The following is a 26,244-nucleotide window of genomic DNA, read 5'->3' on the forward strand; positions in this document are numbered from 1 at the left end:
CAGTGTAGACTACTAAACTGTATAAAATCTCCATGGTTATTATAAACTCTTGCTAAAGCACTAGAAAGAGATTTGCCTGAAAACCAGCATAAGCAATTAACTGTATGCAGGCCAGGAAGCAACAGTTAGAACTGGACATGGAACAACAGACTGGTTCCAAATAAGAAAAGGAGTTCGTCAAGGCTGTATATTGTCACCCTGCTTGTGTAACTTATATGCAGAGTACATCATGAGAAATGCTGGGCTGGAAGAAACACAAGGTGGAATCAAGATTGCTGGGAGAAATATTAATAACCTCAGATATGCAGATAATACCACCCTTATGGCAGAAAGTGAAGCGGAAGTAAAAAGCCTCTTGATGAAAGTGAAGGAAGAGAGTGAAAAGTTGGCTTAAAGCTCAACATTCAGAAAACTAAGATCATGACATCTGGTCCCATCACCTCATGGGAAATAGATGGGGAGATAGTGGAAACAGTGTCAGACTTCATTTTGGGGGGGCTCCAAAATCACTGCAGATGGTGACTGCAGCCATGAAATTAAAAGACACTTACTCCTTGGAAGGAAAGTTATGACCAACCTAGATAGCATATTAAAAAGCAGAGACATTACTTTGCCAACAAAGGTCCGTCTGGTCAAGGCTATCGTTTTTCCAGTGGTCATGTATGGATGTGAGAGTTGGGCTGTGAAGAAAGCTGAGCACTGAAAAATTTATGCTTTTGAACTTTGGTGTTGGTGAAGACTCTTGAGAGTCCCTTGGACTGCAAGGAGATCCAACCAGTCCATCTGGAAGGAGATCAGCCCCGGGTGTTCACTGAAGGACTGATGCTGAAGCTGGAAAACTCCAATACTTTGGCCACCTGATGCAAAGAGTTGACTCATTGGAAAAGACCCTGATGCTGGGAGGGATTGGGAGCAGGAGGAGAAGGGGACGGCAGAGGATGAGATGGCTGGATGGTATCACTGACTTGATGGGCATGAGTTTGAGTAAACTCCGGGAGTTGGTGATGGACAGAGAGGCCTGGCGTGCTGTGATTCATGGGGTTGCAAAGAGTCGGACACGACTGAGCGACTGAACTGAACTTACTTCTAGGCTGTACTCATTCATATCTTTCTACGGTTATTTATCCTGTGGAAAGAAGAAACAATGAAAGAAGAACTTAAACAAAATCTTGCCAAAGGGAAAATAAAATGACTCTCTCATATATAGACAAGAGTTTAATCAACCCTAAGTCTGGTAACTCCCCAGTCAGGACTGTTGACTTAAAAGATATTCACAAGCTAAAAGTTGAGATTTATATTGTATGTGGTGGGGATTTTTAGGACTTTTGGCTTGGGAGACAGCATCTCAAATGACTATGAGAGAACTGCTCTGAGGAGGCAAGGGGAATAGCCTGGTTATAAAGAAGTTTTACAACAAAAGGCAAGTAGTCTGAACATCAAAAGATTATTGTTAATTAAAGAAAACCAGATATCCCAAGTTAAGGAATTTAGTGTTCTATGTATGGGAAGATGCAAGAATCCAGGCTCATTGAAATTATTCCTTTCATATGCATCCCAGCTATCTGGAGCCAGTGCTTTTCACATCCTGAGCTCCTTTGGGCTTACCATAGGGAGTGGCTGCAGTCTAATCTCTTCTAGGTAGCTGGTATTCTTCTCCTTCTTGAGTTCCCTTACAGCTTGCTGGCTCTCATTGGAGAGCTACAATCACTGATGACTATGACATCCTTATTTACTGATATGGCATGTTATTCCACTTCTCAAGAGGAAACCTCAACCCTGTTCAGACTAGGCCAACCACAAAGAAGAACCAACATTCCAGAAAGTATTTAAAGAAGAAGAATATTCAGAGAGATGCTGCAATCTGAAATATGATGTTTGCAATTCTTAATCATCATCATACTAATGATTTGATTTAAAGAGTGCTGACCTGTACAGGGCCTGCACTCAGTACAGTGTCTCAAGCAGTCTTCACAATTTCCCTGTACACATGCACTTCTGTATTAATTAGTGGAAAATGAGGCTCTCAAAAGCTAAATCACATTACCCAGTAGGAAAGTAAAAGCATAGGGTTTGAATTCAGAACTTTTCCCTTCTTTAATCATTTCCATTCCTTTCTGTTTATTCTACACTGTGTTTTAACCCAATAGTGATCCAGGGTATTGTTCTGTCTATTGCTCCTAGGAAAGAAAACCTTCTCAAGCAGTTTGAGAATACCATTACTTAAAGTTACTGATATAGCAAAGGATTAACAGATAAGCATGCAAACTAGTTTTTTTGTCAGGTATGATTCCAAGAGTAGGCAAAGCTGAAATATGTTTGTCAGAAATGCAGTTAAGTTGGCTGACTTGGTGGGCATTCTCATTAGAGATCAGGAACTGGACAGGACACATCTGCTGTCACTTGTGTTCCTATTGATATCAACAGGACCCTCTGTGTGGGACTCCTGGGCACAAAATCCTTCTGTGTCCCCCATTTCTTTCATTAGTAAATAGGCTTCATTCAACCTTCATGACTTCCCCTAAGTCCTGATGACAGGTTAAAGTTGGTGTTAATCAGGGGATGCAAGATAATGGAGATATAGTCAAGAGAAACAATTATGTAGTCTCAGAGAAAGGTCATGGTTCCCTCTCAAGGGATACACACAAAAATATCTTTGTTTTACAGAGACTGAAATTCCTATCAGTTGGTAGAAGTTAACAGTTAACAACAGTACCTGCCCACAAACAAGCAGAACCCAGACTGGTTGGAACCAGAAGGGATGATGCTGACTTCCACTTATTCACCACCAATCAATCAAAAGAATGTCCATCGAAACATGTATATCTAGGGTGAAACAGATCACCAGCCCAAGTTGGATGCATGAGACAAGTGCTCAGGCCTGGTGCACTGGGAAGACCCAGAGGGATGGGGTGGAGAGGGAGGTGGGAGGGGGGACCGGGATGGGGAATACATGTAAATCCATGGCTAATTCATTTCAATGTATGACAAAAACCACTGCAATGTTGTAAAGTAATTAGCCTCCAACTAATAAAAATAAATGGAAAAAAAAAAGAATGTCCACAATCTGATCACACCCTCTTTGAACCATTACTATAAAACTCCTCACTACTCCATCCAGGTTGAGACACAGTGTTGAGGGCTCTATCCCTCTGTGGTCCCCTCTGCCTGGTAAAACAGTAGAGCTATTCTTTTCTACTTCACTCCAAACTCTGTCCCTGAGATTTAATTTATTTTCAGGGTATGGAGACTGGATTTAGCCTCTCTACTATCACCAAGACAGAGGGCAACAAGAAATATTATAGACCAGTACTTAATTACATGAGGTTGCATCTAGGGAGGATATAGGAGGAGAGCTGAGCCCGTATTAGCTATGTCAGCTGGGATCATACCTTCTCTATGACATGGTAAGAGAATCACTGCTAGTGAACAATCATTAACTATGTATACCTATGGCTGATTCATGTTGATGTTTGGCAGAAGCCAACACAATTCCATAAAACAATTATCCTTCAATTAAAAAATAAATTAATTAAAGAAGAAATATTTACAGTCTGAATGACATTGGGCCCTGAGTGCAGCTGGGCACTTGGGATAGAAATTTAAGTAAATGAAACAAAAATATATGTATGAGCCCATTTGGGGGTGACACTAGGGATCTAGCCCTCAATCAAAGATAAATCAAAAGATATCTTGCAGAAGATAAGCCAAAATAAGAGAAATTCAGAAAGGAAAACTAGTGGCAGGAACACTAGGGAAAAGAGGAAGCAACATAAGCAGAGAGGACTTCCCTGGTGGCCCAGTGGCTAAGATTTAATGCTCCTAATACAGGGGGCCCAGGTTCAATCCTTGGTCAGGGAACTAGACCCCATAAGCCACAAGTAAGACCCAGCACAGCCAAAATAAATAAATAAATAAGTATTAAAAAAAAAAAAAGCCAGGAACTTGAGGTAACCTCAGAATATTGCTTTGGCTTATTTTCCAATGGTAAATAAAATGTTATCTTATCTCTTCATCAAAATTACAGCTTCTTGTCCCTTGACCAATACTATTCCCACATCAGAGCAATATTATCCTGTGATTAAAACGCATACACATTTTGATCCAGAATTTAGGGGTTCTATTTGTGCAATTTATCTTTTACTTGCAATGTCTTTTTTCATTATTGTTTCACTAGCTTTGGCTGGACTCCTTCGTATGATTTTTATCTAAGCCCTATCTTACCTTTTTTTATGCTAAATAGCTGCCCTTAGAAGAGTCCCATGCTTTGACTTTTAGCAGAATCAAAATAATTTCTTAGCAACCTCTTTTCTAGGAACCACTTCAAATTTTATCAACAATGAATTGTTTGTGACTGCTAGGTTAAGTCACTGTATTACCATAAGATGTGATTATAGCTACTGGTTGAATCGAACTTTTCTGGAAATGTATGTATTAATAGCACCAGGAGTCAAATTACCCAGAATCTATTTCATTTGCTCCACTACTCTTGCCTGGAAAATCCCATGGACGAAGGAACCTGGTAGGCTGCAGTCCGTGGGGTGGTGAAGAGTCGGACACGACTGAGCAACTTCACTTTCACGCATTAGAGAAGGAAATGGCAACCCACTCCATTGTTCTTGCCTGGAGAATCCCAGGGATGGGGGAGCCTGGTGGGCTGCCGTCTATGGGTTCGCACAGAGTCGGACACGACCAAAGAGACTTAGCAGCAGTAGCAGCTATTTCACTTGGTGAGAATAAGCATCTAGAGATACACAGATGGAATTGTTATTAACATATTCTCTAAAGGGGTGCTGAGAAATCAGATGATAAAACAGGTGTTCTCTTTTCATGAGCTTTTGATGAATATTTAAGAAAAACATCTTGAAGAATCATATTGGGACTGTAAAGTGAGTCTCTAAAGTCATTCTCAAATGAAATTTGGGACACACGCCACTTTCCAGTCTTCAGAAACGGTGCCCTTGGAAAGCATGAAAGTCATACTAGGAGAGTGAAGTGAAAGGTGTGCCAACACCAGACAAAGGGAGAAAGTGTTTCTTTGGGATGGAATATGGTCTCTGCTATGTTGAGATGTTGAGATAAATGCTGAAAGTCATCCAGCAATGTTTACTCAAAAGTGAAAGATCAAGCTTCAATACATCATTTGTGATGCCAGTGTTTCTACTGGAAAGGTGAAGGAGATGGGTATTTTTGAATCCTGGTTAAAGGGTTAGAGAATACTCTCCTACTTCTGTGAGCAATCTTGTAGTTCTGAGGGAACTGGTAAAGTTGACATTAGCAGGAACAGACACAGCAGTGATGACAACCAAGGTAGGAATTATGAAAAGTTCAGCTCTGGCAAGATTTGAACCAGAAGGCTGGAATAACATTGTGTTGGCAGTGACTCGATCCTGGAACATCCTGGCCATGAGTAGTGACAACTAGTGAAACCACGGGGCTCTGCAGCAGAACCATACATACTGGAAAACAAGCCAGAAGCCTAGGCTACCTGGATGGCACTAGCAAAGAGAAGAGGTGAGCTCCACTGTGAAGAGGGGAATGAGAGCAAAACAGAAGGAAAGAGCCGCAGTGCTGCACAGAGTGCTGGCCCAAAGGCAAAGCACACTCCCTCTCATTGCTGGCTTTCCCAAATTCTCTTGTGTTCGCTTCTTAACTAGTGTGTGCAGGAAAATCCCACAAGATGAATAAGAACAACAAAGAAGATTAACAAACCCCAGTGTTTATATTCACTATTTAATCTGAACACCCTAAGATGTCCCTGAAAGAAATTCAAAGGAATTTCCATATTTTTTGCAGTCGAACTTTGGTAATAGAATTATCCAAGGTAGAATACTGGCTATTTAGTAACCCTGGGACATTGGACAAAAGCAATTGAACATTCTAATTTTACTTTTCTAAAATTAAAAAAAAAATGGTCATGGTCAAACATTAGGGTAGATATATGTGGTAATATTTAACCTAATGTTTTATTCATCACAAATACATATACACATGTGTAAATCATAGTTTCTCCTTTTCTTTCACCTTCTGTACTTAAAAACAAAGACTGAGTGATAAGATTTATGTTAATGGTGGTTATAGCATAAAAATTTTTTTTTTTTGATTCATGGATTTGGATTTTGGAAACTGTTTTGCTATTAAATAAGTCACAAATACTTGCAAATAATTCTCAATCTACAATTAAATTTAGTGTAGCTACATAAGAGCCTGAGCGTAATATAACCTCTTCATATTTCAATAACTGTCAAGGTCTTTGTTGGCACTAATATTGGGACTCTTCTGCTGCTGTTTAGTTGTTCAGTCGTGTCCAACTCTTTTGACCCCATGGACTGTAGCTTTCCAGGTTTCTCTGTCCATGGGATTTTCCAGGCAAGAATACTGGAGTGGGTTGCCATGTCCTTCTTCAGGGAATCTTCCTAACCAAGGGATTGGACCTGCATCTCCTGTGTTTCCTACATTACAGGTGGATTCTTTTCCCAGTGAGCCATTGGGACTCTGGCATAGAATAATGATACCACAGGACAGACACATACTGGTTGTTTTTTTTTTTTTTTCCCCCATTTATTTTTATTAGTTGGAGGCTAATTACTTTACAACATTGCAGTGGTTTTTGTCATACATTGAGATGAATTAGCCATGGATTTACGTGTATTGCCCATCCCAGTACCCCCCCCCCCCACCTGATCCCTCTGGGTCTTCCCAGTGCACCAGGCCCAAGTACTTGTCTCATGCATCCAACCTGGGCTGGTGATCTGTTTCACCCTAGATAATATACATGTTTTGATGCTGTTCTCTTGAAACATCCCACCCTTGCCTTCTCCCACAGAGTCCACAAGTCTATTCTATACATCTGAGTCTCTTTTTCTGTTTTGCATATAGGGTTATCATTACCATCTTTCTAAATTCCATATATATGTGTTAGTATACTGTAATGGTCTTTATCTTTCTGGCTTACTTCGCTCTGTATAATGGGCTCCAGTTTCATCCATCTCATTAGAACTGATTCAAATGAATTCTTTTTAATGGCTGAGTAATATTCCATGGTGTATATGTACCACAGCTTCCTCATCCATTCATCTGCTGATGGGCATCTGGGTTGCTTCCATGTCCTGGCTATTATAAACAGTGCTGCGATGAACATTGGGGTGCACGTGTCTCTTTCAGATCTGGTTTCCTCGGTGTGTATGCCCAGAAGTGGGATTGCTGGGTCATATGGCAGTTCTATCTCCAGCTTTTTAAGAAATCTCCACACTATTTTCCATAGTGGCTGTACTAATTTGCATTCCCACCAACAGTGTAAGAGGGTTTCCTTTTCTCCACACCCTCTCCAGCATTTATTGCTTGTAGACTTTTGGATAGCAGCCATCCTGACTGGCGTATAATGGTACCTCATTGTGGTTTTGATTTGCATTTCTCTGATAATGAGTGGTGTAAAGCATCTTTTCATGTGTTTTTTTTTTGGCATCTGTATGGACAGACACATATCTGATCTCTGCCTCTAAAGAAGAAACAGTTTGTTGTGAAGTTAAAGATGCAGAAAAGATATATTCCCTCATCAAGTTATAATTTTCACCTATCTTATAGATGTACAGCAGTTGTTGAAGTAGATAAAAATAAACATTTTTCCAGTGGTGTGTAATTCACCATCAGGTATTAGCCATTTTGAATTTCTATGGGGAATACTGGTTGGCTGGTTAAATAGGAATAAGACTAGCATGTACATGATAATCAATAGGACAAAACCACTGTGCAACAAATATCTGGTGTTATGCTTCAGAGCTTTAACAGGTTTCTGACTGGAGTGAGAAAACCTGTAGTTTTTTCACATCTCACAGTGAAATGAATCCAGGGCATTCTGGGGACTCACTCATTTCTTTACAACATCTGGAAAAAGAGACTGAGTGTTGGTCTCTTTGGACTTCTGTGTTTTGTTGAGGGTGACAGTTTTTATATTCAGAGGAGAGGCTATTTGAAAATATTGAAGACATTTCACATAACAAACCCCAACACAAATCCAGATAAAAAGCTGAATCCTTGTCCTTAATTTGTGCAACTGAATACAAAGGGTAAAAGTAAAAATGTAATGATCACTGTTCCTCTGTGCCAATTCATCACAGAAATTACCTGGGCTATGGGCTGGTGTCATCCACGATGCTATTGTTTGCTTAAGGAGATACACACAGGTTAAAGCTGACAGAAAGGCAAACTGGGCCTCACTATTCTGTCTTTTCTGTACCATTTTGATTGTATTGCTCTGGGGGTGTATCATAATTTTGTTACTATTACTTCGGTATTGGAAAAGACCCTGATGCTGGGAAAGATTGAGGGCAAGAGAAGAAGGAGGTGACAGAGGATAAGATGGTTGGAAAGCATCACTGACTCAATGGACATGAGTTAGAGAAAATTCTGTGAGATTGTGAAGGGCAGGGAAGCCTGGTGTGGTGCAGTCCATGGAGTAGCAAAGAGATGGACATGGCTTAGTGACTAAACAGCAACAGTAACAACTTTGGCATTCCTTAGAATGCATGTTTATAAGGATGACAACTACACAGTATTATGCTGTCATTTTCCCATTAATTGATCAGTTATAATTGACATTGAAGATACACCCAGTGGTGACTCCATTATCATTCCAAAAAACAAAACTGTCAGCACTCATTATCGATCACTTGGAGTTATTGTCAAATTATTAATCCACTTAAATGGATAAAAATGTAAATATGGATATAGTATATATTATTGAATGATAAAGCCGTGTCACTTTGTAAATAATCCCCTTTTTATGTAGGCCTTAAATGCCCAGTTATCTGAACATTATATGCCCTTATCCTTTTTCTTTCTCATCAAAGCTATAATATAGAAAATATAGTTTTCTTGGCTGATTCTTCAGAAACAATAAATGTTAGTCATATTTTCCAATATTTATCCAAGTGTGATTGAGCACATTATTGAAATTAGAGGCTGAATGAAACCTAGAATTTATTATTTGAAAGAAGATGCTTAAGAACTCTGAAGGCTCAAATGTATGTACCTCTAAAAATAAAATGTTAGTGATAAGGTTAATCATTTAAGAAAACCTTTTTTCTCTTGATTTTTTAGATGAACTACATCAAAGCCTCAAAATGGAGAGGACAGGGTGACAGCATACTCTATCTCATATAATCTGGGTCTTTATTTAAAGTCTCCCGTGCATTCCAAGAACAAACAGAATTATACTATGATCTTAACACACTACAAAATATCCCACTGAGCTGAGGAACAATGCTATTTACTTATTCATTAATTTACTTAACAAAGAAATATTTAGCACCAACTGTGAAGACTATTTTGCTTGCATGTAGCCTCTTGTTCTATTCAGTTATAAAACTTTATTAAATAATTAGAGCTTGAGATCTGCTTTTCAGATCCCAGTTGTACCCTCACAAGCAGATACATTTTGTAAAGCCACTCCTGTCATCCAGCCTTGCTTCACTTGAGTGGTAATAGGATTACATGAAACAGACGCCATCAATTCTAACTCAGCCATCAACATCACCTGTAAGAAACCTTCAGATTTATAAAAAGAAACCTCTCAAGTGCCCCAGACCTTACTTAGTGTCCTTAGTTTCTGGTCATACAAAACATGGCACTAGGTCAATGCATGCCATAGAGAAACTGGAGTCCCTTCATTCAAATAGAAAAGAAGTTTTTTGTAAATATGTATTTCCAATTACGTCATGCCTGCCGCATCCTGAAACCTCTCATCATTCATATTAAAATGAAGAGGGGACAGTAATCTTAAGCAGGTGACTGGGTTTCAGGTCATTCTTCATTGCTCATCACATTTCTCTCATCTTCAATTCACACCATAAATATATCTTCTGACTCTGAAAGACTTGATTTCTTAAAAAAAATATTAAAATTGAAGGTGTAAAGGAAAGGGTGAGATAATTTCAGAGAATAGCATTGAAATATATACATTACCATATATAAAACAGATAGCCAGTGGGAATTTGCTGTATGATGCAAGGAATCCAAAACTGATGCTCTAAGAAAACCTAGAGGGGTAGGATGGGGAGGGATGCAGGAGGGAGATTTAGGAGGGAGTAGACTTGTGTATACTTATGGCTGATTCATGTCAATGTATGGCAGAAACCATCACAATATTGAAATTATACTCTAATTAAAAGTTAAAAACTTCTAAGATATCAAAATTTTTTGACCTTGATGATCTGGAAGCATTTTCTCCCTCACATTATTTTCACTTCTTTTTACTTCCCCCGGAAAGTAGTTTTGCATTCACATAGTGACCTTAAAAATCCTAGAGGGGGTGGCATTTTTAGTCTAAACAGCACCCTCTGGTTCACTCAATAAAGGCAGTCACTTACTCTTCCTGTTTATGCAGCCCACTTTAGCAGGAATCTTAAAGACTATAGGTTATCAATAATATTCCCTCCTCTGTTTTGTTTGTGAGTGGATGTGCTTTTACTGGAAGAAGGAAATGGCAATGCACTCCAGTATTTTTGCCTAGAGAATCTCATGGACAGAGGAGCCTGGTGGGCTGCTGTCAATAAAGTTGCACAGAGTTGGTCACGACTGAAGTGACTTAGCATGCATGCATGCATTGGAGAAGGAAATGGCAACCCACTCCAGTATTCTTGCCTGGAGAATCCCAGGGACAGAGGAGCCTGGTGGGCTGCCATCTATGGGGTTGCACAGAGTCGGACACGACTGAAATGATTTAGCAGCAGCAGCAGTGCTTTTATTGAAAAATCAATGAATAAAAATCTATCTCTATAAATATGTATAAATCTATCTATCTATACATATATCCACATTTATTTTTCTATATGAAAGAGGGTTTGAGGATGAGCTAAATATTTAGTCTTTGAGACCACAGCATTCATCAAAAACAGAGAAGCAAGTAAAAGTAATTTTATGTTTTCTGGCATAACAAAATTGAGAACTTTATGCTTTAAACCACTTAAAAATTACATGACTTTTTCTATTTTGAAATGGAAATCTCATCACCTTGGTGTCAAACTCTATGACTTCAAAGCCAGTGAAGGACTATATAAAGAACTGGGAGAATGAAAGAAATGTAAGTTAAACATAATTGCTTTAAAGAAGATGTGAAAATGAAAATTCATTAGCTTATCCTTTGACCAAAGTGGAACAGCTAATTTGCTGGATTTTCTAAGTCATAGACAACAATACACACACACTCACACATAAATCCACATACAGAGGCTAGTATGTGGGAAGTAATTTAAATACTAGCAAATGTTCACTTTGTGCATGGTCTTTTCTAAAGACATTAAGTTCATCATGTATTAAATCTGCACAACAATCCTGTTAAGCAACTTATATATCTTCATTTTAGAAATAAACAGAAAATCAGTGCAGTTAAAAGTCTGTGTCAAGTCACACAACTATCAAATATTGGACCTGAATTTAGAAACTCTGCTCTAAAGTCCAGCACCTAAAACAGTGCTAGGCTCAAAACAAGCTCTCTATTAGTATTATCAGTGCTATTTAAATATTGCTTTTTACTGTTTTACATATAACTGTAGCAAACCATGCACATTGACATGGTTGCCATATAGCATGATTTTGGGTTCTGTAGGCTTTGCTCCCATGAACAATATATTATTCTCTTAGAGTTAATTTTAAGGTTCAAAAGCACTCTTGGATTGTACCTCTTTAACATTGTTGTTTGATTTACAGAAATGTCCAAGTTACTGGGGAATATGAACCGTAAAGCAGGAGTTTTATGGAGACTATTGCAGTTAGGTGGGAGAAATATTCATAAGCATCTTAATGAGCAAGAGAATTTACTTTGTAGATAAATTCCACTGTCACCCTCAAGCCCCACATCCACCAAAAACCAATAGTAAGGACCAATAGTGATAGTAATACCAATAGTAATGACTTTGTCTCTCTGTTAAAATTACTAAGACAGGTTTCACAAGATTAAGTGTTTTGGGGCCCAATACAACCTTGATCATGCAAAAATAAGAGATAAAAAATATAACTGGCAGTTAACTAAGAATGAGGTAGAGAAATTAAGGACTGGGCAGTTATTTGAAAGGGAAAGGAAGTACTGCTATTCTCTCCATTTTGGAAGTAAATCTATTAATAAACTGTTGAAAAGTCAGCTGATAGTATTATGGGATTTCTCTTGTATGTAAATTACTACTTTTCCTTGATACTTTTAATATTTTCTCTCTCTCTCTCTCTCTCTCTCTCTCTCTCTTTATTTTTCTAGAGACAGAGTCTCTCTATGTTACCCAGACTGGAATGCAGTGGCCCTTCACAGGCATGACCCCACTACTGATCTGCATGGGAGTTTTGACCTGCTCCATTTCTGACCTGGGCCAGTTCACCCCTCCTTAGGCAACCTAGTGGTTCCCTGCTCCTGGGAGGTGTCCATATGCCAAACTTAGTGCAGACACCTGATCGGCCAATGCACCACAGCCCAGAACTCCTGGGTCTCCTCCAGCCTCAACCTCCCAAGCAGGTGGGACTACAGGCACATGCCACCACGCCTGGCAAGTAATTTCTCTTTATCTTTAACATTTTCCATTTTAATTATAGTATGTGGTCTTCTTTGGGTTGATTCTGTTTGAGACTCTCTGTAATTCTTGGACATAGATATCTGTTTCCTTTCCGAGTAAGGGAAGTCTTTAACTATTATTACATCAGATATGCTCTCTGCTCCTTTCTCCCTCTCTCTCTTCTCCTTCCTTCACATTTATAATGCAAATGCCAGTATGCTAGATGTTGTCCCAGAGGCCTCTGAAACTGTACTCATTTTTTTAAATTCTTTTTTCTTTCTCTTTGTTTGAATGCAGTAATTTCCACTACAGTATATACTAGCCTCACTGAGCATTTCATCTGTATCATCCACTGTTGATTCCTTCTAGTGTATCTTTTGTTTCAGTTGTTGAATTCTTGATCTCTCATTGGTTCTTCTTTATATTTGCTCTTTATTGAAAGTGTCTAACTTCTCACTCTGCTTGTCCATTCTTCTCCCACATTCTTTAAGTATCTTTATGATCATTACTTTGAACTCTTTATCTGGTAGATAGTGTACATGAATGCTAAGTCGCTTCAGTCATGTCCAACTCTTTGTGATGCTAGGGACCGTAGCCCACCAGGCTCCTCTGTCCATGGGATTTTCCAGGCAAGAATACTGGAGTGGGTTGCCATTCCATCCCCCAGGGGAATCTTCCTGACCCAGGGATCAAACCCAAGTCTTTCTTACATCCCCTGCATTGCAGGCAGGTTCTTTATCACTGACTCCACCTTGGAAGCCCATTGGGTAGATTGCCTATCTCCAATTCACTTAGTCCTTATGGGATTTTATCATGTTTCTTGTCTGGAACATGTTCCTCTGTTGCCTCATTTGATATATTTATTTCTGTGTAGTTGGTAAGCTGGTTATGTTTCCTGACCTTGAAGAAGTGGTCTCTTATAAGAAATGCCCTATGCTTCCCAGCATCACATTTCCTGTGATCACCAGACTACATGCTCTTGGGATGCCCCCTATTTGGGCTCCATGTGTCCTTCTATTGTGGTGGACTCTCCTATGTGCAATCCGGTGGGCATGGCTGGCCTCCTTCCAGTTGGTTACCACTGGTTGGTGGGATCATGAGTTTGGCTGGCTGGAGAACCCCAGGGATATTTGGGGCTGGGGCTAGCTCACTGATGGGTAGAGATAATTCCTGGGGCCTCTACACCAGGGCCTTGTTAGTCCTGGGGACTAATATCTGCTCACTGGTGGAGAGAGTCTTGTCCTGCTTACTTTGGTGGATAGGGCAGTGTCACAGGGATCAGGGAGTCTTAAAGCATGCTGCATGCCAGTAGGTCGGGTAGTGTCCAGTGCTAATAAGCTACAAGAAAGGTTAAAAAATGGCATTTGTCTGCATCATTGTCTGCGCAGTAGAATTAGCTTTCAAAAATGGCTGCTGCCAGTGTCTGTGTCTCCAGGGTAAGCTCCAACCGTGTTCTGCCTCTTTGGGAGAGTCTTTAAACAAGTAGATCAGTCTAGCCCAGACTCCTTTCAAATTACTGCTTCTGCCCTGGGTTCCAGAGCATGTGAGATTTTGTGTGCATCCTTTAAGAGTGGAATATTTGTTTGTGACAGCCTCTGGATCTCCTAAAAGCAAGCCTTAATGGCCTTCAAAATTAAACTTTCTGTGAGCTCATATTTCCAGTACAGAAACACAGGGCTGGGGAGTCCAATGTGGGGCTCAGACCCATTATTCCTTGGCGAGAATCTCTGAAGTTGTAATTATCCTCCTGTTGGTCTTAACTCTACTGAAAATGCATACTCCTGCCCATTTTGTGTGCTTCTTTTTTTATATATTTGGTTGTAGAATATATTTCTTTTTGATAGACTTTAGTTTTTTATTAATAGTTGTTCTGTAAATAGTTGTAATTTTGGTGTGCCTGTGAGAGGAGTTGGGATCAGAATTTTCTTACTCTGCCATCTTTGTCACTCTTCAGGAAATCCTTTTTGAAGGAAAAAAGTACTCGATCCAGGACTTTAATAATTCTCACAGAATTATTTCTCCCCTAGAAAATATGAGCTCAAACAGAAGAAAACTCATAATATGAAAGTATAAGCCAAATCAAAGCAATCATGGATATAATTTAATAAAATTATTAGAAAGACTATTAATATGTGATCCAAATGTTTAAAATAGAAAACATAAAAGTGGACAAGATTAATAACAAAATATCAAACTGAGTTGATTTTAAAATAACCATCTACTAATTCATCCCCACTAAAATGGCTAAAATTATAGGAGAAAAAATAAAGGAAAATGACAAGTGTGTTCATGAGAATGTGGAAAAATTGGGTTTCTCATACATTGCTGTTGAAATGTACAGTGGTGTACTCATCATGGGAAACATTCTGTTGATTCCTCAAAAAGTTAAACACAGAATTATGCAATTGTGGGGGCTAGAAAGTCTCAATTTTGAATGGTAGGCCAGCACACTGGAAGCCTGGAAATTTAAGCAAGTGTTGATATTTCAATTTTGAGTCCAAATTCTGTGTGAGAGAAGGTTGGAAACTCAAGAAAGATTTCTGTGTTATAATCCGGAGACAGAATTTTTCTCCTTTAGAAAATTTTATTGTTGATTGAACAACTGGGCACCATAATCTAACTCCTTTGACACATAAAATTAACCATCAAGATCACTTTCTGGTAGGAACATTCAGTGCCAGAATCCATTGGCCAAATCCTTTCCCTTTGTTAGAATGATGGTAGAACATATTTTGAGATAAAGTCTTCATCAATCTAAGATTCTAACCAACCTGTGGTAGGCATGTAGAATTAGTCAGAAACATATACCATTTGTTATTGGGAATATTCATTGCTGTAATGTAACCTAGCCTATACTACATGACTCAACAGCAGCATATGTGTGTGCATGTGATATTCTGTACTTAAATGAAAAAGAAAAGGGAAAGGAAGGGAAGTCACTCAGTTGTGTGTGGCTGTTTGTGATCCCATGGGCTGTAACCTACCAGGCTTCTCAGTCCATGGAATAGTCCAGGCAAGAGTACTGGAGTGTGTTGCCATTTCCTTCTCCAGGGGACCTTTCTGAGCCAGGGATCAAACCCAGGTCTCCGGCATTGCAGGAAGACATCTGAGCCATCAGGGAATTATGCCTTAAAATAGTAACATCTTAAACAATGAGAAAAGATCTCGGTCTACCATATTGAAGCAAATCTTTGATACTAAAGACATTTAGCTTGTAATACTAGTGACTTAAATTTTTGATGTTGTCAATGACCTGAAACTCATCAGACTGTGAGCAGTTACATTTACTAATAGGTGAGGAATATCTGAAAGAATATTTGTTGGTTATAAGATCATCTTCTTTACTGATATGAATTTATATATCTAAGAAACATCACTGTGTTATGAAAGATATTGATTTTAAATGGATTTGGTCCATGTCAACCTACAAAATGAATAAACACATATAAGCTGGGTATTTGTAGTAGAACTTAATTATTCAGCCTTTTACTGGGAAAAACCATAGATGGAAAGTAAATTTATGTGCCTCTCCTGCATTAACTCAAAAATTACTCAGCAGTCAAAACAGTAATATTAAAATATATTTGTTGTCAGAAAGCATAATTCTGATTGAAGATCTACTGTAAAAATGGACTTCAATTTAGCCAGTGTCTTTAATGTTATATTCTAAACATCATAATGAAGATCTCCATACCAATAATGATGTAGCATGTACTCCTACTTAAATTATTTTTCAAACTTTCTTATCTAATAACTTACTTTTAGTAAACTTAAAAGTAACCATGAAAATATCTGCAGTGGCTGAAAAAATGTGAGATATGTTGGATAGTAAGTTAAAGATGACTCAAAGGGATGTTGTATAAAGACAGCCAAGTCTGAGATGTCATTTATTTTACTTCTTGGAACAGGTTCACTACATTCTCACTAATGTGCTTATATCAGTTTTCTTACTAAAATGGGGAAATAATTTGTGACAAATTGTAGGCAACATATGTCATGTCTTCCTTTCAGTATTCTGACTCCTCAGACTTTATCTGTGGTGTAGAAGAAATAAAAATGTTCAATTAATAATATAAAAGGTCAACATACTTAGAAAGAAAACTCAAAAATAAGGTTTGTAAACATGCTTTGCTTTTTAGACTGGTCAAGATTTTAAAAGTAATAATTGATGGGGAATATCATACACTGCATGCAAATTAGTAAAATACTTCCAGAATATTTAATAGAAATATTGGATATAAAAAATATGCTCAAGTGTTGACTCAAAAATTCCCCTTATAATAAATAGTATTGAAGAAAATGTAATAGAAAATTATATGTGTATAAGGATGTATATCACTCTTATTTGAGTTGTGAAAAATGAGGCAAAATCTTGGTAACTACTTACAGATACTAAATAAAATATGGTGTAGCATTTTGATAGATATAAATTTAGATATAATGTTGGTCATATATATGGAAAATATATATATTGTCCCATTTGTGAGGCAGTCAACTAAGTTTTATAGAATATAATCATACAAACACATCACATTGGATAGCTATCAAAATAATGGTAATATTATACACAGGCAGTGTGGATACATCAGTCAGTTCAGTTCAGTTCAGTCACTCAGTTGTGTCCTACTCTTTGCGACGCCATGAACTGCAGCACACCAGGTCTCCCTGTCCATCACCAACTCCTGCAGCTTACCCAAACTCATGTCCATTGAGTCGGTGATGCCATCCAACCATGTCATCCTCTGTCGTCCCCTTCTTCTCCTGCCTTCATGCTTCTATATAGTTAGAATGTTTGCTTAATTCATTTAATATTTTTCTTAAATGACCATGTACTATCTTCATAATAAGATAATAGTCTTATACATATTCACTAAGTCATGCACAGGTGCTCTCTAAGTCAGGTTAGAGACTGTACATTTAAAACTAAACAGTTTAAATTTTTTTGATTTTTTGTGTGTGGTTAAAAAAAATGACTTTATTCAAGAGTGTAAACCAGTAAGAACAGTGGAACCAAGTTCAAATATTATGACATATAAAGTACATTATTTTACATCCATTTGTCAAATAAAGAATCATTTCTGACTATGGTGACTATGGGTCTGACTATGGTGAAGAGAGAGAAAAAGATATCAGATCAGGAGAAGTCACCTGCCAATGCAGGAGCCATGAGACTGGGGGTTGATCCCTGGGTCTGGAAGATACCCTGGAGAAGAGAATGGCTATCCACTCCAGTATTCTTGCCTGGAGAATCCCATAGACAGAGGAACCTGGTGGGCTACCATAGGGTCCATAAGGTTGCAAAGAGTCAGATGGATACCACTGAAGCAGCTTAGCATATTATTTTTCATCCATGTGTCACAAAGAATTATTTCAATTTATTCCAATGGGTCTGACTACAGTAAGGGGGGAAAAGGAAATATCATACCAGGAGAAGGGTAATGACAGCAGCATGTCTTTTCATTATTCCAGGTAATTCCTTGATATAGAAATCTATGTGTTAAAAACTAAATAGATAAAAGAAATGCACTGTATTCAGTGATGTAATAGCTTTCCAAGTATGTGGTTTAAGAAAATGTTAAATATAAGGATGACAGACAAAAACAATAAATTTTAAATGGAACCTCATTAACAAAGTTCAATTCAGTTCAGTCACTCAGTCATGTCCCACTCTTTGGTGGTAAAGGTAAACAAAGAGTTGCCATTCTTTGTTTCTTTGCATATTTCATGAATGTTTTTGTTGTTGATCAGTTGCTAAGTCATGTCTGACTCTTTGTGACCTCATAGACTGCAGCACACCAGGCTTCCCTGTCCTTCACCATCTCCCAGAGTTTGCTCAAATTCATGTTCATTGAGTCGGTGATGCGGTCTAATCATCTCATCCTCTGCCGCTCTATTTTCCTTTTGCCTTTGGTCTTTCCCAGCATCAGGGTCTTTCCCAATGAGTCAGTTCCTCTCATCAGGTGGCCAAAGTATTGGAGCTTCAGCTTCAGAATCAGTCCTTCCAGTGAATACTCAGGACTGATTTCCTTTAGGATTGACTGGTTTGATCTTGCAGTCCAAGGGATTCTCAAGGGCCTTCTCCAACACCACAGTTCAAAAGCATCAATTCTTCAGTGCTCACTTTTCTTTATGGTCCAACTCTTCCATCCATACATGACTACTGGAAAAACCATAACTTTGACTATATGGACATTTGTCTGCAAAGTAATGTCTCTGCTTTTTAATATTCTGTCTAGGTTTGTCACAACTTTTCTTCCAAGGAGTAGGTGTCTTTTAATTTCATTCCTGCAGTCACCATCTGCAGTGATTTTGGAGCCCAAGAAAGTAAAACTCTCTCAATGCTTCCATTGTTTCCCCATCTGTTTGCCATGAAGTGATGGGACTGGATACCATGATCTTACTTTTCTGAATGGTGAATTTTAAGCCAGCTTTTTCAGCCCCTTCTTTCCCCTTCATCAAGAGGCTCTTTAGTTCCTCTTCACTTTCTGCCATAAGGGTGGTATCATCTGCATATGTGAGGTTAATGATTTTTCTCCCTGCAGTCTGGATTCCAGTTTGAGTTCCATCCAACCCAGAATTTCACATGATGTACTTTGCATAGAATAGAAGTTAAATAAGCAAGGTGGCAATATGCAGTCTTGATGTACTCCTTTCCCAATTTGGAACCAGTCCGTTGTTCCAAAGATTGTTCTACTATTGAGATAAATGGATTTGATGAACTAATGATTCTTTATTGCTTTTTAATTTCTTAATTCTAGTAGAAAAAATAGCCCTTGTAGTGCTATGGGGCTTAACCATTATGAACATAGAAAAATGACTGAACATTAATATAGCAACTGAACTGATTCATGAGTGTTATTTTAATTGCACAATCCCTCATTTTCAGTGATTTTAGAAGGTTTCTATAAAATGAAATTTGTTGAAAAATTGGACTTACTATGCTGATGATGGAGGTATTACAATTTTGTAAGCTTAGGACACTTTTGGTGAGTATATTTTGCCCATGTTTAAAATGGATTTAAACCCATGGCAAAGGCTTTCAAACTATCCCATGCTGAAAAGAAAAAGCTAAGAAAATAGATCACAGGGTCCAGGCTCAACTTCAATGACAAAGGACTCAATTTCAGTGATAGTGCAGGAAAAAAAAAATTTTGAAAGTCACTGGGACTCTACACGCAACCTTTAATGGGTAGAGACTCATGAGTATTTACTTTAGTTGCCAGTAGAAAAATATTCAGAGGTAACATAACCATTTTCTAGGCACAGATAATCTACAAAATAGGTTTAAACATGAAACTATATTTGACATTCAAATAAGTAGTTTTCCCTTAACCAATTAATAATTAAATATAAGGTAAACTTTAAAAGAACTTAAATTCTTCAAGATTTTGATTAGATCATTTACCTCCATGTCCTCAAAGCAGTAGATTTCTGAAATAGCTTTCTTCTGATAGGAAAATACTTACCATCATTTGTGTAACAGCTTTACTTGCAGCATCTTTAAGGAAAAGGAACATCTCACTTTCAAACTGGGATATTATAGTTTAAATCTTAGCTGTGTTATAATCTACATAAATTCAAGCAAATATGTTAACTTTCCTAGTCTCAGTTCCTGTAACTGTTTCTAAATGTGAATATCTATGTCATAGTTATTGTAAAAATGTACAAAGATTGTTTACTAACAAATATATTCAACAAACACATATTGCGAATCTACTATGTGTTAAGACATTAGTAGGTGCCAGTGATGCAATGTTGAATCAGTCAACATGAGATTACAGACATGCAGAGGAGAAATACTTTAATATGTCATGCATATAGTGGTAGGCACTGCTAAGATTCAAAACAAGAAGTTATGAGAAAGAATTTGATAGGATATACTGTAAGGTAGAAGAAAAGCTAATGATACATAAGCTGAGATCTGAACAATATTAAAAGATTTCTAGGCAAAAGGGGGGATATAAAGCCTCTGAGTCAAGCTAGATGGTAACTAAAGTGAGAAAAAATTTTAAAGGGAGAAATAAGTGGAAGCAATTAAAATATTCCTCAATAGGTGACTGGATAAGCTAACTGCAGTGCATCTCTACAATGGAATATCATGCAGTGATAAAAAGAAATGAGCTATCAAGCCACAAAAGATATAGATAAATTTTAAATATATATTTCTAAGTTGCAGAAGCCAGTCTGAAAGGTTACAAACAACATAATTCCAATTATTTGACATTTTGGAAAAGACAAAGCTATAGACACAATGAAAAATATCAGTGGTTTCCAGGGGTTTAGGGGGAAGAGAGATAAGTCAGTTTCACTAAATGACAGTGATTTTTTAGGGTGGTGAAACTACCCTGTATGATACTGTAATTGTGAATATATTACATTATATATTTGTCAAAATTCATTGAACTTTACATAAAAAGAGTGAAATTTAATATATGCAAATTAATAAATATTCAGGAGTTCAGTGGAAAATCCAGCATGTGATTAAGACTGGGAAAAAAATAATCTGAATTATGTATGTGTAAACAACCTCCTTGAATGGGGTGGGAAAAAAATTGCTGACCTAAGTAACTTTGGAAAGTGGAATCTACAAAGCTAAAGGCAAAAGATGTTTCCACAAACACTGTACTCTAACTGACAAAATTATGTCTCAAGGGAATATGTTAACAATTCAGGTGCTTTTATTCATGTTTACTGGAAATGAAAAATTAAGTAAATGGATATTATTTTTTGTAGGTAAGTTTTTCACTGTTGTAGTAGAAGGTTACTTATGAGCAAGGGAGAAAGTCATAAAAATCAATACGGGAATAGATTAGAACTGGAGACATCAGTGCAGTCTCATTTCCAACTTAACATGGATGCATATTGCTACTATATAAATATGTATGGATGTAACTATTAGCATATGCACATGTATTTTCATTCTCTGTAAGCTGGCAAAACCTAAAAGTGATGTTATCCCAGTAGCAATGATACACCTACCAACAGGTTTGGTTTCTAATAGCATTCTGTAATAAATGGAATCAGAAGTCTTTGGAGAAATTGCTGGTTCTAAGACAGAGGCCATAAACAAATAAGATGGACATGGACCTTGTGGGTAGTACAAATAAGAAAAGAAATACACACACACACACAAAAGCAAAAGAAAAAGCAAATTAATGAATATATAGCAAAGGGGAACTGGAGCCAATAACAAAAAAGTTTCTAATAATCAAAGCTGTCCAACAAAGTTAAGTAGTACTGGATTAAATCACAAAGTATACACTAAATATCCAGAGTCTGTATTGACATAAATACCTGCCATACATACATAAATATATTACATAAACTGGCAAAGAGAAGAGACAAATCTCCCAACCAAAGACCAAATAATGTTTATAAATACCCTGCCCTGAAAAATGTGGTACACAGCTCCTTACTCCTTATGCTTGGTTTGTGCATAGTCACTTTCTTCCAAAGAGGAGAGTTTATAAAGTAAGTAAAAGAAGAGTAAATTTACCGTGGAGAACTTTGACAAACACTACCTGAGCCAGATTATCAAAGTCAACATCAACAGTGATGACTCATATTGAAAGTAGATACCCTTGATATAATGCAATCAGAGGAACATTTTATCTCTGTGATCTTTCTCTCCAAATCTCAAGTGTGATCATGAAAGAAAAAAAAAAAAAATCTGACAAGTCCCATAGAAGCCAGTTTTACAAAATATCTAACCAATATTTCTCAGAATCTTCAGGGTTATTATCATAAACAAAGTTTGAAAAACTATCATAGCTATGAGGAACATAAGAAAACATAATGATTATTTCTAATGCAGTATCCTGGATAGAGCAGTGGACAAGAGAAAGAGTTCTTTGGTAAAACACTAAGAAAATGTTAATAAGATATGGACTTTGACTATTTATAATATATCAAGATAAGCTCATTAATTATAACAAATATATCACATTAATATAAGATGTTACTGTTAGGGAAAACTGGCTGTGGAGCTTATGGGAACTCTCATACTCTTCTCAGTTTTTATGTAAGTGTAAAACTGTTCTGAAAACTAAAATTTGTTTTTTAAAAAATGAAAGACCCTGGGAACATGGAAAGCTGTGTAAGGGTCAGGTCACAAAGGGCTTTGTAGGCCATGTATATATCTTTGGAAATTCTTCTCACTGCAGTGGGAAGCAACTGGATCCATTTAAATCTGGTGTGTGATGCAATTCACTTATGATTTTAAAATAGTGATAGAATTCTAGTAGTTGTGAAGAATGGATTGTAATTGAAAGTGGAGAGGGCAAGGATGTAAGGATTAAAACAAGGGCAACACTAAAGAAGTTCTTGTAATAGTGAAGATTAAAAAAAATGATGGTATCTGGGAATATTTGGGTGGAAGTACCTGAATTTGAAGTATATTTTGAATATAAAATGGGAAAACTTGCTTATAGCTTGTGGTTGGGTTGAGTTAGAGTAAATGATGGCATAGATTTCTAACATTCTGGTAGGAGAAAATTAACAGAGATGTGTAGAAACAAGGGAGAATGCAGGGACAAAAATATCTAGAATTTTGTTTTGGACATGTTCAGTTTAGGAAGCTTTAAGTCATGCAAGTGAAGATATTAATATCAAGCAGTCAACAGTCTGCTCAGAAGAAAGGTCAAAATAAGAAATAAAATTTGGTAGTTAATACATTGTAAATGATATTCGCAAACTTGGAAATGGGTGAAGTCATCTAGAAAGAAACATTACAAAACAAAAAAGATGAAACCATGAAAAACTTAAGCATTTGGTTAGCTTACTACAAGCTAGTGGGGAAGATAAAGAGATACATGATCTGGGAGCACAGAAATGTTTTTCAAGAGGGGCACATTTTCAAATCTATTTTATGCTGCCATGAGTTCCAAAAAGATGAGAAAAGAAAATGTTCTTTTAAACACATGAATATAGTGGTCATTTTCATATCCTAAAGGCTTCCCTGGTGTCTCAAGTGGTAAAGAATCTGCCTGCAATGTAGGAGACCTGAGTTCGATTCCTGGGTTAGGAAGATCTCCTGGAGAAGGGCTAACCACTCCAGCATTCTTGCCTGGTGAATTACATGGACAGAGGAGCCTGGTGGATAACAGTCCATGGTGTTGCAAAGAGTTGGGCATGACTGAGTGGACAACACTTTCACTAACACTTTTATTTCTTAAGAGTAATTTTCAGATAATAGTCTGCACAGGCATAAAGCACTGAAGATTGGAAGGTGAGGAAGTTGATATAGCACATGTTGAAATATTTCCTTCAGAGAGTTTGAGTGTGATATGGAACAATAAATAGAGCAGTAGCTGGGAGGATATATGAAATAGATGAGATATTTTTAGAGATATTTCATGTTGGAGAGAACCAGATTCCTTGGGAAAATGAGAGGTGATAGAATGTGAACACAGGTGGAGATTTTTGTATTTCATAGAAAGACTTACCTCATCATCATGAGGTGAAATGAAGTGGATGGAAGGAGAAGACAATGATTTGTGCAAAAATTAATACTTTTAAAATATCTTGTGGTAGAAGAAGGAGTTCTTCTTTTAGTTCTTTTTCCTCAATACACATTAATGTTAATTGGCTGAAAATTAAAGCAGAAGAGAAATACTCTTTTTAGAATTATGATTCAGTCAACCAATAGATACCTTTTAGAGTAAACACACTAGAGAAATATAATTAACCATCTTCTAGTGCCAAGGACTTTTTGAAGTAGATAATTGTGACATTGTAGAGACAAGATCAATCAGGTAGGTTGGTGAAGAATAGGGAATGCAATTGGTTTCTTGCTTCTTAGGTGGAGGTTTTAACAGAAGTAGAAAGGATTTAACAGAAGTAGAAAGGACTGGTAGAGACGGGTGAATTAATAAGAATGATAAATATAAGTATGGGGCATAAAATATCAGCTGGATATAAAGGAAAGTAGAAGCAGAAAAAATGTGCTCAATATTGCATAAAAAGTCAGGGAATCAATAGATTGTAAGTGACAGGAGATTGTATTAGTAGGAATAAGTAGCACTGTTTGCCTCAACAAACAAATCCTCAGATTGTCATTGACAACACAAGAAAAGGTAGTTTCTGGGGCAAGAAAGGCTTGAAATATACTAGTCAGGACTTTATTCCATCTAGCAACTGGTTGGTTTAGAGTCCCTCCATTTAGTTGTGCTATCATTTCAATATATGTCTTCCAAAGTCATTTTAGTGTAAAAGTAAGAAGTAGAAAATGCACATCCTCTCATTATCTATACTTTACCCAGAATTAACTGCATGAATTGAATTTCTCTAAGGGAGCATATTATGTGAGTTATTTGACAGATGATTTCTAGGCTTCTGAGGCCAAAGTTTGCTTTCAATATCAACATTAATTACATAAGCTGGAAATATAGAAAGTTATGCTGTTATTGTGTATGCATGCTCAGTCATGTCTGATTCTTAGTAACCCCATAGACTGTAGACAGCAAGGATCCTTTGTCCATGAGATTTTCCCAGGCAAGAATACTGGAGTGGGTTGCCATTTCCTTCTCTGGGGGATCTTTCCAACCCAGGGATCGAACCTACAACTCCTGTGTCTCCTGCATTGCAGATGAATTCTTTTACCACTGAGCCATCAGAGAAGCCTATAGAATGTTTGAATTCATTTTGTCGGTAACTTGAAGTGATTATTAACAACAAAAAATGACCCTGGCACTGATGATGAAAAGGACTTTGAAGATAAGGTTATTATTAACTAAGCACAGATGAAAATTTAAATGAAGAATGTCAATTTCAGCAAGAAAAGAGGGAAGAGTAGGTTATAGGTATATGAATAAACTTGAGAATTTTAAAAAATGAGGAAATTTATGATCTGGAGGAGACGCTAAGGGATGAGAATGAAGATATTCCCACCTCCTATCTTGAGATACTTTGGGTGTAAGAGGATGTGATGTATCTTCTGGAGAACGGATTTGATAACACATCAGAAGAGAGTCAGATTTTAGTTAAGGCAAGACAGTGAGGGAAAGTGTTCCAGAAAAGAATCTGAGACTACTAGGGAACTTGAATACGCACAAGCCAGTGAAGAGGTAAAACATGGGAGAAAAGGTTATGATGGGATCAGCTGAAGAGACATTATATTATGTGGATGAGATTTCAGGGAATAATGAATAATCAGTAACTCTGAACTCTGCAACCAAAGTAGCAGTCTTAAATACCAGAGAAACATGTTAGAGAAAGAAAACTTCATTGAAAATAAACATATAGGAAATAAAATATAAATTTCTCCTGTGATTAGTTTTTTCTGTTTCAACTTTTTATTCCTTTTTGACTCTTTATCTAGTCCGCAGATTTTCTGCAAGTAAATGATTATATTCTCAATTTCTTTATATTTTCTGAGCAATTATAGAATATTTCTGGACATATATCTATGTTGTCTGTGTTAAAATAACAATATAAAGCAAAGTCAATATGCTTATTTGAAGTCTATTGTTTTCTTGAATCAGTTCAGTTCATTCACTCAGTTGTGTCCAACTTTTTGTGACCCCCTGGACTGCGGCACGCCAGGCTTCCCTGTCCATCATCAACTCCCAGAGCTTACTCAAACTCATGTCGCTTGAATCAGTGATACCTTCCAACCATCTCATCCTTGTTATTCGAGAAAAAAGGATAGAAGATTTTCTTGAATAACAAGAGTTTGTCCTGTGATATGAATTACCCTCTCCACCTTACTCAC

General features: G+C 37.2%; 1 long non-coding RNA gene across 1 annotated transcript in view; it reads right to left on the minus strand.

The window, feature by feature from the left end:
• LOC110146384 (uncharacterized) overlaps nt 1-26,244 on the minus strand; it is a 123,954-nt gene that overhangs the window by 61,713 nt on the left and 35,997 nt on the right. The window contains exon 2 of the long non-coding RNA XR_002316529.2: nt 20,000-20,031. This is a non-coding gene — a long non-coding RNA (uncharacterized lncRNA). The remainder of the gene's footprint in view (nt 1-19,999; nt 20,032-26,244) is intronic.

The sequence above is a fragment of the Odocoileus virginianus genome, chromosome 2, assembly GCF_023699985.2.
Source record: "Odocoileus virginianus isolate 20LAN1187 ecotype Illinois chromosome 2, Ovbor_1.2, whole genome shotgun sequence".
In the NCBI taxonomy this organism is placed as follows: Eukaryota; Metazoa; Chordata; class Mammalia; order Artiodactyla; family Cervidae; genus Odocoileus; species Odocoileus virginianus.